General features: G+C 42.9%; 1 protein-coding gene and 1 long non-coding RNA gene across 15 annotated transcripts in view; one reads left to right on the plus strand and one right to left on the minus strand.

Annotated features, from left to right (window-relative positions):
* Positions 1 to 16,472, plus strand: part of FOXP1 (forkhead box P1) — a 599,574-nt gene that overhangs the window by 471,412 nt on the left and 111,690 nt on the right. The window lies entirely within an intron of this gene.
* On the minus strand, positions 1,632 to 15,034 carry LOC309607567. Its single transcript, XR_014232452.1, has 2 exons — positions 9,874 to 15,034; positions 1,632 to 9,399 (listed from the first exon to the last, which is right to left on the minus strand). It is a non-coding gene; the product is annotated as an uncharacterized lncRNA (long non-coding RNA).

Genomic DNA, 16,472 nt, shown 5'->3' on the forward strand with positions numbered 1-16,472 from the left:
ACAGTTATGAAAGATTTCAATCTGATGTTTTAGTTCAGATTTTAGAATTGTTGGCCACGCAGTCAAAAGAATTAGCCTGGCTTTAAAAGAGGCACAGGGGACCATGTCTGTTTCCTGACCTGCCACTGTGACCTTGGGCAAGATCTTTAACCTTTTCACTTTTGTTTGTGTGTCTATGAAGTGGCTACAAATGATAGCCACCTCAGAAGCTGAAGGTAAGGACCATTTGAAAACTGGAACATAAGGCATCCAGCCTGAGACACCCAGCATGTGACACACACTTAACAAAAGATGCTAATAATATTATGATGGACTTGTTTATGATGACTTTAAGACACCAGGTTACTATTAATGTTGTTAGTAGAAATCTTAAGCCATAGGACCTCATTCATTTTTGGCTAGAATTTCATAGTAATAGGAGAATAAATGAAATTCTGAATGCCACATATTAATAAGGTTAAATGAAAAAGCTAATTAAGGTTAAATGAAAAAGTTAAATGGAAGAAAAAAAGTAGCTCCAAGCTGTTGATGAGCTGGACAGAAAGATCATTGAATGAAATAAATAAACAAACCACTAATAGAGAACAATTATTTTATGCCCAAACAATGATTAATTTTTTGAATTTTTTTAAAAAAATCATTTTATAAAGGAGAGATTAAAGCCTTTTAGAATTAACATTATTTAAGGGGAGGTTAATCTGTGAAAACCTATCCTGTTAATATGGCCTGGTCTCAGTAACTGATTGCAAACAATATAACTTACACACTGGACATTTTGAAATGTGCCACCATGAAGACAGAATGTATGTCCCTGTATTACAGTCCTCAGTCGGTTTCCGCTGGGGACTGGTTCCAAGACCCCTTGGATACCAAAGTCTGAGGGTGTTCAAGTCCCTTATGTAAGATGGTGTAGTACTGGCACGTAACCTACACACATCCTCCCATGTACTTTATTGATTGATTGAGTGATAGGTTCTTTTTTTTTTAACATCTTTATTGGACTATAAATGCTTTACAATGTTGTGTTAGTCTCTACTGTACAACAAAGTAAATCAGCTATATAATCATTTGTAGATCACTTGTAATACCTAATACAGTGTAAATGCCATGTAACTAGTTTCCTGTTTGAGGCAAATTCAAGTTTTGCTTGTTTGAAACTTGCTGGAATTTTTTTTTTTCCTGAATATTTTCGATTGGCGGTTGGTTGAATCTGAAGATAAGGAGCCCACGGATAAGGAGGGCCAACTGTATGTGGATGAAATAAAATAGTTGCTAACAGATTTTGTAAATCATTTATTGCCAGACTCTATGAAAGTATGATTGTCATAGTTTGGCCCATTGGACCTAGAAAAAAAGAGAAACTTTAATGTCGAATTCAAGAGTGAGGAGTTAGTGCAGGGTTTGTGGGAAAGGACAGTAAAAGAATTTTGAGTGAAAACCCATTGCACCACGAAGTCTTAATTATACTTTCATCATGAGACCTTGGGGGGTGGATTTCTTTGTGTTTTTTTTTTTTTTTTTTTTTTTAGACAGTGAAATGTCTTGAAGGAATTCCCAGGGTTTATGAGTACAAGACATTTTGTTGATTTTTAAAGTGAAGTTGCAGGCCCACCTGATAAGAGACTTGTAAATTTGGGTGACTGAAAGAAAAATGCACATATGGTGAATTGAAACTTAGTGATTGATCCGTGGCTGGGACAGTTTGAGTATACTTGGGGTTGACTTGGGGAATCCCTCCCAGAATGGCATCACATGAACCAAGATTTGCTACTGCCATCATGTGCTTTATAATTTGGTGTTTCCCTCTTGCTATGCTTTTCAAGGTTGATTGAATATATTAATATAACTACTTCCTAATCTCCCTGTGGAAAGAGGTACCTGTATTAGTCAGATGCAAATGTCAAAACCCAACTTAGACTGGTTGGTAATGGGGGAAAGTCTGTTGGCCCACAGAACTTGAAAGTTCAAGGGTTAGCCTGGCCTCAGACACAGCTGGGACTGGGCAATCAAATCACGTTATCAGGACTTAGTCTAGCTCCATTTTTTGTTCTGCTTTCTTTTTGTGTTGGCTTCATTCTTTGTCAGATTTTCCCTTTGCTGAGCAAGATGGCTCCTGGGAGCCCCAGACCGACACATTCACAGTTTAGCAACTCTGGCAAAAAATCAGTGTCTCTTGCCCAGTAATTCCAACAAAAATTTCTGAATTGACTGAATGACTTGAGTCATCTGTGTATGAACCAATTACTGTGGTCAAGGGGTTGGGAATATGCTGATTGGCTGGGACCGAGCCATGTGCCCACCTCCAGATTACCCTGGATAGATTGGCTCCATTAAACCACATAGATCCAGAATCAATATGGGTAAGTTGTTGTACCTCAGTTGTCCTTTTCGAAGATGGAGGAGTGGATGTTGCATAGACGTTTTACCCCACATCATCTTAAAGAGGGTGAGGCAGACCATATTGTTAGTTTCAGCCAGTCAGCAAGTTTAGTGGAAAAATCACTTCCTTAAGAGTTAGGTAACTTGACATTCGGTCCCAACCCTGTGACTAACTGCTCATAAAGCTTGGGAGAACTGTGTAAATTAAGTTCCTAGGACTCAGTTTCCTCATCAGAAACCAAAGACCTAGAATAGTTCTGCAAGTCCCTTTGTGCTGAAAAAAAAAGTGTGTATTTCAAGCTTAGAATTCATATTTATCATGGTTTTCATATTATGCTCGTCTCATAATATGTTCTACACTCTCAGCGTTGTCTGATAGAATTTTCTACAGTGATGGAAATATTCTACATCTTTGCTGTCCATTATGGTAGTTTCTAACCTTGTTGGCTATTAGGTACCTCACATGTGGCTGGTATGACTGAGAAACTGGATTTTTTATTTTGTTTTGTTTTAATTGATTTAAACAAATAGCCACATGTGACTAGTGTCTCCTCTCGATTAATGGTCAAGTAGAGTTATGTGAATTTTAGACAAAAGTAGAAGTTGACTTGACCTTCTGTGCCTTTGGTAATTAAGTTTATTTTTCATTCATAATTTGTAGTTAAAATAAAAAGTACTGGTCATTCCAACAAATACAGAAAGACTGTTGTCCCCCAACCAAAAAAGAGTGTTGTGTTGGAGGTTGATTATTTTAGTTTTTGTGGTTCCTCATATATCTGTGCCCTGCCAGGTGGTATGAGGCAATGGAAAGAATGCTTAATTAGCAGTCAGAAGTTTTGGGTTCTGGTGTCGGTTCTGCCGGTAACTACTTAGATGTATGACCTTTGGCTAGTCATTTTTCCTACCTGGGCATGAGTTTTCTCATCTGGAAAATGAGGGGGTGGGTTTAAAATGATCTCTCCATCTATTCCAGATCAAAGTTTCTATGATTCTGAGTCTTTTTCTTCGTTCTCATGGCCAGGATGGTGGCTGAGAGTTTCTCTTTGTGTAGTTGCTGGGTGCACTACGTCCGGATGATGGAAACAACTAGAGAGATACCTTGGACCCTTGGATACGAAAGAACCCTGAGGAAAGTCAAGGTCTGCTTCAGTATTGTTTAGTTTTCTAATCCAAGATAAATCTAGAAAATAAAGAACAGGTAGCATTTAGCAGTGCATACTTGATTCAAAAGTCAGTTTAGTCTGAAATGGCCTTGTTTTGCTACTTCCAGAGTTGAACGTGGAGGTCACGGTTTCAGAGAGGGTGTTTGTAAGATGGGCCAAAGCGAAGAATATTGAGTGAGGGAGAGAGGGGAAGGATTGTTAGCGGAAATGAGCTTGAGACGTTAGTTCATCAAGTAAAACCGTAACTCCTACTGCTTGGTAAGCCTGAAGAAGGAAATTCAGATATGAGACATTCTTTGGTACCCAGGGAAGTTAGGGTTAAGGAAAGATGTTTGGAGTGACTTCATCTGTAGAAGGTTGGATTTTGAAGGAGGAGATGAATCACAAATGAAGAGAAAGAGGAAGGAAAGAACATTGGCCAGATTTGCAGGAGCAGGTAGGAGGATGTGAAGTGTTCCAAAGGACAGTGTGGTAGGATGTGTCAAACCAGTACAGAGGGAGAGAGGCATCAGCTGGGGCTGAATAGAAACAAGATGCTTATTTGGTGATTTAATTTTGATGTTTGGTAATGACATAGGCTAATTGTGTTGTTATCGTGTGATAAGGTGGCAGGGTTAAGACATGTATTGATGCGGTCATGCTGGTGAATTCCCATTGAAAATAAAAGCTCCTATACCCTGTCTCCATAGGATCGTTCAGACACGGTTGCATCTTGTAGCTTTATTTTTATTTTTTAACTGGCTATCTTTATGTATGGGAACAGTCATCTCCAGAGATTCATTTTCATTTCAAAAAACTTCTAAAGGTGTTAATTGCATTTTTCAAAACTCTTATGTAATTATTTAAAATTATTCCACCGGCACCATAAATCAGAACTTTTCCCATTATATCGCCAAGGAACATTTATGACCTGTTTAGACACTTTTGATTTATAGGTTTAGGAAACAAGAATATAGAAAGCATTGCCAGGTCTTAATTTGGAAATTTCTTTAGCCACGTCTGTTTCTGCAGAAAAGAGGAAAAGAAAGCTGGTGGGAGAGGTGATTGGGAGCTATGGCCTCACACACACCAGTGAGACGTGAGAAAAAGAGGCACAAGACCCAGTTTGGGGGACCTGCTCTGAAATGAGCAATTAGGGTGTCTTTCACGAGTTGTTTAATCTTTCTAGGCGTTATTTTTAAATGCTGGTTCCAGGTAACAGGGTGCTTAATTCTGAGTGAGTTATTTAACTTTCTTGACCTCAGTTTCCCCGTCTGTTAAACATAGATTAATCATAGCGTCTGGATTGTGGCACAGATTAAATAAGTTTGTTGATTTCTGCATTGAGAAACATTTGTCTTTGAAGCACCTACTAAGATGCAGGCAGCGTGTTAGGTGTCATGTGAAGGTGACAGGAGGGGTCAACACTGACACTGCGCCCGACATCGCCTGGTGCTTCAGTCTGGAGTAGGCTGATACCACAGATAAATGCGAATGACCCCTGGTGTGAAACTGTTCTTGGTAATTGTCAAATAGTAACGGTAGCAACTCCAGTTTAGATGTTATGAAACGCTGGAATGCACACATTTAGAAAACTGATCACAATACATCTGAAATCGCGCGATTCTAGGAATTTAGCGATGACAAAAATTGCATGTGGAAGAAGGTTAAGGAAGAGTTAATATTCTGAGCTGAAGAATCACGATTTGTTTTAAAGTCTCAGCAGGCTGAAATTCTGGATCAAAATGAAAAAGATCTTTCATGGGAATAAATGCACAGCCCATACCCTTGCCCAAGTGCAGAGTAAAGAGCTCTAACTTACCAGTGGTTCAGGTGATAGTTAGGGGATGATTGTAAAACCGGTAGGAGCCAATTGTGCCCTACTGAGAGGCGGGGGCACCGAGGACCCTAGGCTGCATTAATAGCATAATGAAGAATTGAGGCACTGTCCTCCTTGGGGGACAGATGACACTTGGCCTGCTGTGCTTATTTCTGGATGCTACACTTGAAGGGGGTAGGGGCAGACCAGAGCGGAAGGCCTTGTACGTGACATGTCAAATGCTGTCCTGATCTCTGAAACAAAACCAGGTCTTATTTGGTACTTTAAGGGGAAGGACAAAACCAAGACAGTGTGAGGCCCTGGTAGGAAGGGGCAGAATCCCTACCTACCCTACCCTAATATTAACCCTATGGTGCAGGGTTTAATTGAATCATCCCTTGGGATTAACTTGGTCCCTCAGTGGGCAATTCCCAGAATCCAGGTGACCAAAGAGAAGTAAGGTCTTGCCAGCACTGGGTGTTCAACCACTATTTGTGGCTGTTCTGTGGCCATGATGAAGTGTGGGCTGTGGCCTTTCTCTAGGTTTTTTCCTGCGTCAGGCAAGAGCCTCCAGAAGCAGAGCCAAATGAAGTAGAGGTGCCTCGAGCAATGAACATCCTTTTTCAGGGTGTCTGGTGTTGGCAGCAGCTCAGGAAATTGCTTTTCCCGCCCTTCCAGCCTTATCTCCATTCAGGATTCTTTTCATTTGACGAAATTAGCAAGACAAATGGAAGATGGATGATTTTTTTTAAAAATCTGGATCGCTGTCGACCTGCAGTAGGTACAGGGCTACTGCATGTATTGGACTTGTATTGGACTTAGTGACTTGAGCTTATTCACAGCTATGAAATGTGAAGTGGTTCATGTAATACTTGAATCATAGTTAATATTCAATTTGTCTTTTTTAAACTTTCAGAGAATCTGATTGATCATTGATTGCTCTATATAAATCCTTTTTTTTCTTTTTTTGGCCTGTGAGGTCACTCCATCACGAAATTGTCATCGATAAGATTTTAGCCCCTGACTTGGTGACACAGAGGTGCCTGTCTTGCCGTTGAATATGTGTGACACATATAGAGATGCTGTTATTTAACGTGCACTTAGTTACTTCTTCTTAGCCCTATACTACAAGTTGAGAAAGAAGAAAGAGTGTGGAATTTGTCTCTTGGAGTTTATAGTTAGAAAAACTATGCACATGAAACAAATAGAATGAGAGAAGGAAGGAACAAACGAACAAAGGAGAGAGAAAGAGAAAACATTAATTCGTTTGTTTATTCATTTGTTTATAAATTCATCAAATATTTGTTAAGGAGCTATTATGTACCAGGCACTCTTTTTGGCATTTGGTGAGTTAATTACTATTTGATAGAATGTGGAAATGTCCAGCATAGACAGTAAATGCGGCAGCAGGTCAGGGAAGTGATACCACCCCAGGGTTAACACCATGGGCGAGAAGATGCCTGAGTTGTAGAGTGGCCTCTTCCGCTGTCTTACATGTGTTAAGTGTGTTTGTTTTTCTGCCCGAGGAGGATGATTTGCCTAATGGAGGAGTATTTTTTGTTCAGACGCGGCTCCTTTCTCCTTTTCTATAACATGCGATTTCACAGGTCTAGATAGGACTTGAGTTGTCCTTCCTGCACCCACTTAGTTCAAAAGGAACACGTGAATAAAAATGAGCGAGAGCCACCTTCACCCCAGCACAGTGAGGCTGCCTTCGGAGAACTCGCACCAAGACCAGACCTCAAGGTTGAGGGATAGGAGCCTTGCTGCCCGGAGGGAGTGACATGTCCAAGACCAATGGCGATCTTGACTGTGCTGGTTTTCTTAGAGCTCTCTTTCCTCTCCTGAGGGCTTAGCGTACAAGACCTTAACATTCTGTAAGTTTTGCCCCTGTATTAGATGTGGATTCTCTTCATGCTTTCGTTCTATCTAACTGTATAATAGGATGTCCACATGTGATGCAGCGTTATTTAAACCCTTTGGTGACCAAAATATCTCATCCTTGAGTCTCTGCTCCTTAACATCCATACTTTTGGTTCTGTATCAGACTCACCCTCCAAAAACTCGCAGAGTCAAAATCTCTGGATCGGAAAGATCGGAATAAACAGGTTTGAGAGCATGCCAGGATAGGAATACAGAACATCACCCTCTGCAGACTTAGGGGAAAGTGTGTGTGTGTGTGGGGGGGGGTGTTTGAGCCAGCTCAGGTCAAGGCTGGCAGAGATCACGTTACATACTGGACATGATCTAGATGAAGAATAGAGACCATGCCCTGAATGGGAAGAATGAGGAGAGGAAGAGATGAATGCATTTTTGAGATGGGAAATTTGGGTGAAATTGGGAAAAAGAAGGAAAACCCTTTGATCTCAAAGAAAGGGAGTTGTAGCAGGAATTATAATTGCCCCAGCCTTGTTAAGTACCTTGCAGTTCCCCGGTGTTAATGGTTCATGCCATCTCCTGTGTGAACATGTGTATACACTCTTCCCAGTAGCTGAAATATCCTTCCCCAACCCTGCCTGCCCAACTACCTGGGACAGACCCATTATCCTTAAATATGCAGCATAATCCTTGTCTTATTCTAAAAGCCCCTTTATCCCCTAAGGCCAAGGAGAGAGCCCCTCTTCTCTGCCCTTTGCATGGATGTCTCTCTCTTTTTTCATTCAGCCAATGATCAAATGATGGCTGATGCCATGCCGTGTACTCTTGAGAACGCTGAGAGAGCTCTACTCCTTACCTTGGGTAGTGAGGCTGTTGGAAACTTTGAAAGGGAGCTTAAAACCAGCTCATTAGGTCAAAGAGCCCTGATTGTTTGGGTGTAAGCTGAGCCCTCTCTGGGGCCACGGTGGCTGAGGTTCCACCAAAGGCTCTCCTCCCCAGAGACAGTGGTAGCAAAATATCATCAAAACATAGACTGAGGGTTCCGTAAATTAGGTCTCATGTTGGCCAGCCTATTTGTTCTCAGCGCTCAGGGCAGACCCCTCCAGAGATTATCCCAGTGGGTCCTTGAGAATTCATTTAAGAAATCAGCAAACTCCTTCACACACCCAAGTGATGACATGGCTGGTGGATCTGGCGAACCCCGGTGACCTGGAGCTAGAAGTGGGGCTGCCTCATGACCCTGGATTTAAAAAAACAAAACAACCAAGTGCCTTCTTGCATTGTTAAGATTCATTGGATGAAAGGGCTACTACTACTTAGTTGAATTTTGGAGTTAGGGTTGATACTAACGCAACACAGAATTTTGGACTTAGGGTTGATACCACGTCACAGAAAAATAAGAGGTCGACGAGAGTAAAAAAAAAAAACAAAAAAACAAAAAAAAAACCATTTTGCCTTCTGGTACAGTATTTCATTATAGCAAAAGGAAAAGATTGAAGGAAAAGCAGTGTGTAGTAACAATAAGAATGGTATTAGGAAACATTTAAGTGCTTCCCAGGCATTGACCCATTTTATCACATTTAATCCTTATAACAACCCTCTGGGAAGAGTCCTGGGATTATATAAAGTTATATATAAAGATATAAAGATATAAGATATCTTATAAGATATCTTTATAAGATATAAAGTTCCCTTTATAGATGTAGAAACTGAGGCACTTAGAGACGAATAATTTACCAAAAGTACAGTCAGGAAGTGGTGCAGCCAGCATTAGAACCCATAGCAGTCTCTCTCCAGAGCTGTCATAGGAGAGTGTCTGGGTGCCTTTTATGATCAGGGACGTAAGAAGTCCCATCACCGTGATGTTCCATCTTTACATCTAAGATGCTGTTGCCGGGAGAGCTCCAGCACCATCCAGGCTAGGGCTGCTGGGACACTGCCTGGTGCCCAGTGATGTACTGGAAGAAGATGAAAAGTCTGTCTACCTGTTTGTCTGCGTATCTCTCTCTTCTCAGTAATGGAAATGGGAGTGTGAGGAGCTCCTTAATCAGGGAGAAGTAACTCAAGACAATGCATGAGCCCTTGTTCCGCTGCCTCTCCTCCCAGCCCGGTTGTGGCTACAGACAGATTCAGGGTCAATTTCACGTTCACGTGGTGGGCCAGGGTTGTCACTGTGGATTCCTGTAAGAAGCAAAGAGGCTATCAGAATTTTACCTTTGTATTATTTCAGGTTGTATTCATGCTGACCAATCAGTGGCTCTTTGTCACATCTGTTTGCCAAGTGAGTAAAACTGGACCCACCTTTTGTTCTTCCAGACCTAGTTCTAGCCCCCAGCCTGGTCTCCAGCTTGGCATATGGTACAAAAGCCTGGTTTCAGAGTCATTCAAGTCCCACTCCTCTCCTTACCAGCTGTGAGATACTGGATAAGTCATTTCAACTCTCAGAGCCTGTTTCTTCATCTGTTAAGTGGGCACAATAATGCCTCCTTCATAGGCTTGTTTTGAGGATTAAGAGATATTATGAAAAGTGCCAAACCCATCATGAGCTCCCGGTAAATATGTGCTGCATTTGTCAGCCATCCTGTTACCAGGCACCAGCCCTTCCCTCTTTTTCCCTTCCTTTGGCAAACCCTGTTCCGAGGTCCTGCTACATACCTCCTAATTTGTAACCGGCAGGCTGTTTTCAGTACTCCCAACACCACCTCCTTGATCACGGCCGGCTTTGGGCTTTGTTTTCTTAGCTCTTATGTCAAAGTCACCTGAGCTCTGTAACCAGGAAGCGAGAGGCTGCCTAAGGCAGGACTGAGCTCTGGCGGGGAGAATCACACCCCTCCTCTTTCATCCACCAGCCAAGTGGCCTCAGACGAGTCTCCTGACACTTGCTGACATCGGAGAGGTTGCTGGGCGCTAGACACTTGTGACCAGGTGCTCGCCAGGCATCAGATCAAAGATGCACACCAATGCTCTCGAATCAGGGAAACTGAGTTTAAAGATTGACCCCCCCGCCTCAAAAGTAATAAAAGAAACCTCTGTCCACTGCGAGGCAGATAATTGCTCCCATTTTACGGATGAGGAAATACAAACAAAATGAACTTTTGTGACTACCTAGTTTGCTGGTGAGTAGCAAAGATTGGATTCAAACCTGCGTCTCTCGCACTGCAAATTCCAGGTAACCTTCTCCACGTGCCATGGTATATATATAATAGGATTCCTGTTTGGTAGGTTATCATGAGAAGGATGAGGGAGTATATGGCGGGGCTTTGCCACTTCAGAAGGCTGGCCAGAGGGAAGGAGTATGGCTGTTGATGTTTTACACTGTATGTGCCGAGCCGGGAAGACGTCAGGAGTAGCATGAGGTAGAGAGAAGAAAAGCTGGAGGGGAGAAGAAGTGGGTAGGGCAGTGGGATGGTGAATGGATAAGAAAGGGTGTCAGAGAACAGTTCACCACAGAGCTCCCTGATTTCAAAGGCCTGGCCTGTTGGGTTGTGACATTACATAGATGTGTCCTGACCCATCTCAAAAATTGGACCTCACTGAATTTAATTAAGATCTATTAGACATTCCTCCTATTGTTCAAACACACAATACCTTATTTGTCTGAAAAGAACAAAGTTCTGTATGACCTGAAAGCTTCCTGCTTCATCTATTGCTTTTCCTCAAGAGGGATGAAATGCCATTTAAAACAATAAAAAATAAATAATTGGCCTGCAGGCTGGACTGTCTGCTTTTCTGTATGCATTTTCTTAAGACGAGAGTTATCAGATCTCAAAAGGAATCTAATATCTCTGTGATGCTATGCTTCCTTGCAAATTTCCCTTTTCATCCAGCCCAAACCTTACCTGTGGCTTCAACTTGAGATGGAAATGCCAGCCCCCACCAGTAGTTACCTGGCGCATAAAGCTTTCCTCTCTCCTTTCCGATATGAAACAGACAGAAGCAGGTGAATGGCTTGCGAGGTTGGACCAGAAATTGAGAACATTGTTTTGGTGGGAGCAGGCGTGATGGAAAGAGAGAGCTTTGATGGTTAAAGAAGAGGGAAAAAAATCACAAGGAAAAAGGACGTCAGGTGATTTTAGCCTCCTCCTCTGAGACCCCAACTCAATTCACCAAGTCCTGAAGCATGTTAGTTACTTATTCAATGGAGCACAAGTTACTGATGTTTCACAGGGTTTATGACCTAGAGAGGATCAGAATAAGAGCTTTTGAGTTGTTTTCCAAAAAACAGTTTTCCCTCCCTTTGTTCCCTGATATTCTGTTGACACAATAGTGCCTAAGATTCAAGAGTTCTCAAATCCTGTTTATATTTTTTAACTATATTCTTGGTAGTTTTATATATGACATTAACTGTAAGCTAAAAAGCACCTAGAAATTAGTTCCTCTGCTAGGGTAAAATGTGTACCTGACACATAATAAGTAGTTAGTAGTGATAGTTGTTATTATTATTATTAAAGAAAATATGGAGAGTATCTTATCCATCTTTCTCTTTGTTTAGGTGAAGTGTGGAGTCTCAGAGAGGTGAGGGGATGTGCCCACAATCACACTGTTAGCTAATGACAATGTCATTGACAGACCCCCGTGTCCTATCTAATACTCCTATACCATCTCAGGGTTAAACAGAGCACTTGAGGCCACTTTGGACTAGAAAAGATCTGCCTACCTGTTGATGGACCTGTTGGGAGAGTCCCAATTTGGAATTGTTTGCGAAACTACCTGAGCTTTCAAATAGTGGGAAGTGGACGCTGAGGGTTGTGGACCTTAAGGTCCTGCTTCAGATTCTGTCCCTGAGTCCGTACACATTTCCTCTCTTCCCAGCCTCCCTCTTCCATCCCCTCTCCCCTGCCAAGAACTGGCCTCATCACTTTTCTCTAGGAAAGAAGACCAAATCTTTGGATTTTTCTATGGTCTCTTTTCAAGGCAGAGGTGTCTGTGTGTGTGTGTGTGTGTGTGTGTGTGTGTGTGTAATCAGTGACTATTAAGGAAAGAAAAGCCATAGAAAGCTATAGGGCCCCAGAAAGGGTTTTGGATGTCGCAATTTCTATGCCACACAGTGTGGAAGGCAATTATCTTTGGAGGGGATTCCGCAGCCCTGCGCGGGCTTCCCTGGTGTAAGATTTATTGTCAGCTGGATTGCGTGTTCGTTATAAGAGCATTTACTCGGCATCTAAAGCGCTGTCAAGAGTGCTACTTCCTGAATGCTTCTGAGGCTGCAACTGCTAAGCTTCATTTTCCCGTCTTGGAGATATATTTTTGAAATGGGATGCAGGGATTTGTAAGGCCCCGTGCTTCCCATTGACGCTGACAGGAGCTGCCTCGTTCAACCCTTGCTTGCTGCCGCGGAAATTCACCAGCTGATGCCCAGAGCCCTCCTCCCTGCCCGCCTGGCTCGCATGCCAGGGCACCTGTCGTGGGGAGTGAGCCTGGCAGCGCGTCCCGTTGTTTGGGGGGGACTCATGCCAGCTCATCAATCTCAGAGTTAACTGTTGTCTTACTTAAACAAAGGATAGACGAAAGCTCTTCTTTCCCTTTTTTTTTAATTTTTTATCCCTTTTCCTTTTATATGGATCTTATGAATGCCTGAGGAAAACTTGAGCCGCGAGCCAGCTAAATATACTGTATCATGAAACCTTAGGGACCACTGAAATGGGAACAGTGGCCCTTTACTGCTAAGAAGGTGTTTTATTGAAAATGCACCGACATACCTCTCCCCGGAGAGGGAGCAAAGGAGAAGGCAAGATGCCCGGCAGTAATACAGGTTGTTCTCTTAGGTGAGCTGAGATAGAGTTTGGCACTCCTGTGCTCTGAGCCAGCCGGCAGTAGAGTAGACGGATGTGCATTTTTACATTAAAAGTGCCATATTTCACCCTCGTCATCCCCTCCCACCCCTACCCCCCGTTTTTTTTAAGTGTCTTAATTTATATATTCCAGTTAATAGTTCACTACATGGCCTTTCTCTCTCCAGCTTTTGAAAGTTATCTTTGGAATAAGTTGAGATAGTCGAAATGTCCTAGTCCTGGCAGGCTTACCAGCAGAGGGCAGGCGTAAAGAAGGTTTTGACATGAGGGTGTGTCAGCCTAGGGTCACAGGAGGGTGGCGTGGGCCGGGAGGGAGACTGGTGAGCATTGTTCGGAGGGCAGGATGGATCTCTGCCTCTTCGCAGGCCTGCTGCGCGCCTCGGGTCACCCGAAAAACTGACTTTCCTGCCTAAAGGTGGCCAGTGCCTTAAAATGATACTCAGCGATTTCTACATAATTAAACATTTAAAAAAAATATTCAAATGTCATCTCATCACCCAAGAGCCATTTTTTCTTTTCCCCTTCAGTGACCCAGTTCTGCTTGTGCCTAAAATCGAGAGTTTGCACATGGGTGTGTCGTCAGCACTATCACTCTTGGGGGGTGGGGGGGGAATAAGGCCTCGTGCTTCATGGTGATAGTGATTCTTTCTTGCTGATACCTGAAGGAAAGAGCTCTTTGGGAAATGAACTCCTGCCCTAAAACGTGTCCCTTTTTGAGGCTTTTGTGCACCTCGGTGTAATCTGTTCTAACCTTATGGTAGAAGCAGTCCAGTAATACATTGTACATTATATTAAAACAAGAGATTATAGTTTGAGCATAAATGAGAGAGAGTAATTTGTTACTGTCAATCAGATGCAGAGTTTGGGATGGATGTTGCCATTTTTCTCTCCCAGACGTGATTTTGTTTACCGGTGACATTCTATGAATATCTTTACATTTTTCGAGTGAGGGACTTTTTTTTTTTTGGAGAGGGTGGTAAATGTTTTCCATAGCTTCTGTACCCATGATATTCATAAGTCACCTGAATGTTGACATGTCACAGTGTGTATCTAGAAAATTAACCAGGAGCAATCGCATTATAAAATGTTGCATCAAATGAAGATGCTGATGACAGTTTGGAGGGTGTCACGGGGAGAAATGTAAACTTCTGCGCAAGAGTGAGAACTTGCAGTCTTTTCCCTTGGCTGAGCGGGAGCAAAAAAAAAGCAACATAATTGCCTTCATTGTCCACAGACATCACAGCGACATAAACAATAGCAATCTGGAGCTAACTGCCTTAGCTCCCTGTAGATGGATGATGTATTAATTTATATTTTTAAGTAAAAGCCACACTTAAATCAAGAAGGAACGGCAGGTCCTTGGAGACAAGTGCCCAAATGTCCGGAATCGGGCATGTCTGTTGCAGTTTAGTCTCTCTAATTGGCTGCTGGTTGGCGGTCTTTGGAGACATGAAAACTAACTAAAGCAGGGCTTCTTCTGGAGAGACTCGCTTCCCTGGGCAGGTCATCAAGCCCACTTCTGGGGTGAGGGGCCTAAATTCTGTAGTCCTGCTCTGTCAGCGTGTTCTCCTCTAGCAACAGGGTCAGTTGGTTGAATCTCTTTAAGTTCTGTCGTTTCAGAATATGTTCTGGGTACTCCACGAAACGAATGGTTAAAAAGAAAGGAAATAAGTGTTCAAGCAAGGGCTGTTTGGAAGAAGATGGGGAATTGAATTAAGATTTTGGCCCCTTGAAATTCCCTGGCGGTCCAGTGGTCAGGACTGCACACTTCCACCGCAGGGGGCACGCGTCCGCTCCCTGGTCGGGAAACTAAGATCCTGAATGCCGCACGGCACGGCCAAAAAGAAAAAAGAAAAAAAGAAGAAGATTTTGGTCCTCATGAGCAAGTTGATTTTTTTCAGCCCATCAAACTGTTCATCCCTTGGTAGAGATAACTGACTTTATCTGGGGAGGTGTCTCGCTCTCAGTGTTGCTTAGAAATATGTGAGCCAGTGCCCATTTACATGTCCTTTTTTCTGGTGATTGCCAAGCAGCTCCGGCTGGAGCCGAGGACCACGTGGGCCCAGCACCGTGGCTGGTGTCTCCTCGGCCGTGCCATCCATCAAAGTGTGGGAATAACGTCCCGACAAGATGCTCCTTCTGACTCTGCGTTGAATACATCTTACCTACATTCTCAGCTCTGAATGGGCAGTATAACCTTTCACTTTCTTCTGCGTTCAAGGCTAGGGCTCAGCAGAACCAAATAAAATACATGATTTGAGTCCCAGGTGTGTTATTTGGTGGTTAGAGTTTGGTGTGGGATCATAGTAATCTGTTCTTAAGTACACAGCCAGCTGCACAATGGACTCATTTAGCAACTGACAGGTTTCTTAATATGTGGTGTTTGAACAAGGGCTGTATCTGTTGTGGGTGTTAGGATGTGGGCATCAAAATTATTTTTCAGTACGGTATTTAGCATTTCCTTCACTCTTCCTTAAACATGAGCCCTCCCCCTCCCCCCAGGTATTCATTTTATATTATCATGGCCTCTCTTTTTCTGGAGCTATGCAGTGTCTTGTTTCCCCTTGTGGCCCGTGGAGCTGGGTGTGTTTGATTCTTAGACAGGGAAAAGAAAAAAAAAATCACTTTGCCTTTCTGAACTTAAGCTTCCTCCTCTGTAAAATGGGGATTGCAATTTCTGTTCACATTGTGACACCTAAATGAACCCCTGTGTCTGAGTAACCCATTCTAAAGCCTGCCCCTCAATCCAGATTTTTCTAAAGCTCCCGCAATCCAAATGTCCACATGCTGCTGCTTTTATTTTTATTTTATTTATTTTTTTGCCTTTCTGACCCAGCCTTTCCAAAATGACCTGGCACTCATAGAACAAATGGCATTAACTAAGTCTTCTAAATCACTGCACCTTTTAACATTTATATTGTATTCCAGCCATTGAAAGTTCCAGTTCTCACTGAATCCCAGGCACAGGGCAGGTAGACAGGACCACATGGAAAGGGATCTTTTTTTTTTTTTTTTTTTTTAAGTTTTTTGTTTTTTAAATATTTATTTATTTGGCTGCGTCAGGTCTTAGTCGAGGCACGCGGGATCTTCGTCGCGGCATGCGAACCCTTATGCGAACTCTTGGTTTCGGCATGTAGGATCTAGTTCCCTGGCCAGGGATTGAGCCTGGGCCCCCTGCGTTGGGAGCGTTAACCAAAATGGCCTGGGCATATAAAACTTATCCAGGTTTATCTCTGGTGGTACATTTCCTTGCCTAGAAGTAGTCTCTGAGTCACCATGTCATGTTTGGAGAGAGGGTGGGAAGGGCTCCAGGTGGCCTCTGCTTTTGCTAAGCTACTTTGTCACCTCCCCCCTTATCCAAACCATCAGTCCTCGAAACACCACCTCCCCAAGGGGCCTTCCCAGACCTCTCCTGATCCACTCATCTCCCCCTGCTCTGTGGTCTCATGGTGCTTAATGCCA

Source organism: Balaenoptera borealis (assembly GCF_965194805.1).
Source record: "Balaenoptera borealis genome assembly, chromosome: 12".
NCBI lineage: Eukaryota > Metazoa > Chordata > Mammalia > Artiodactyla > Balaenopteridae > Balaenoptera > Balaenoptera borealis.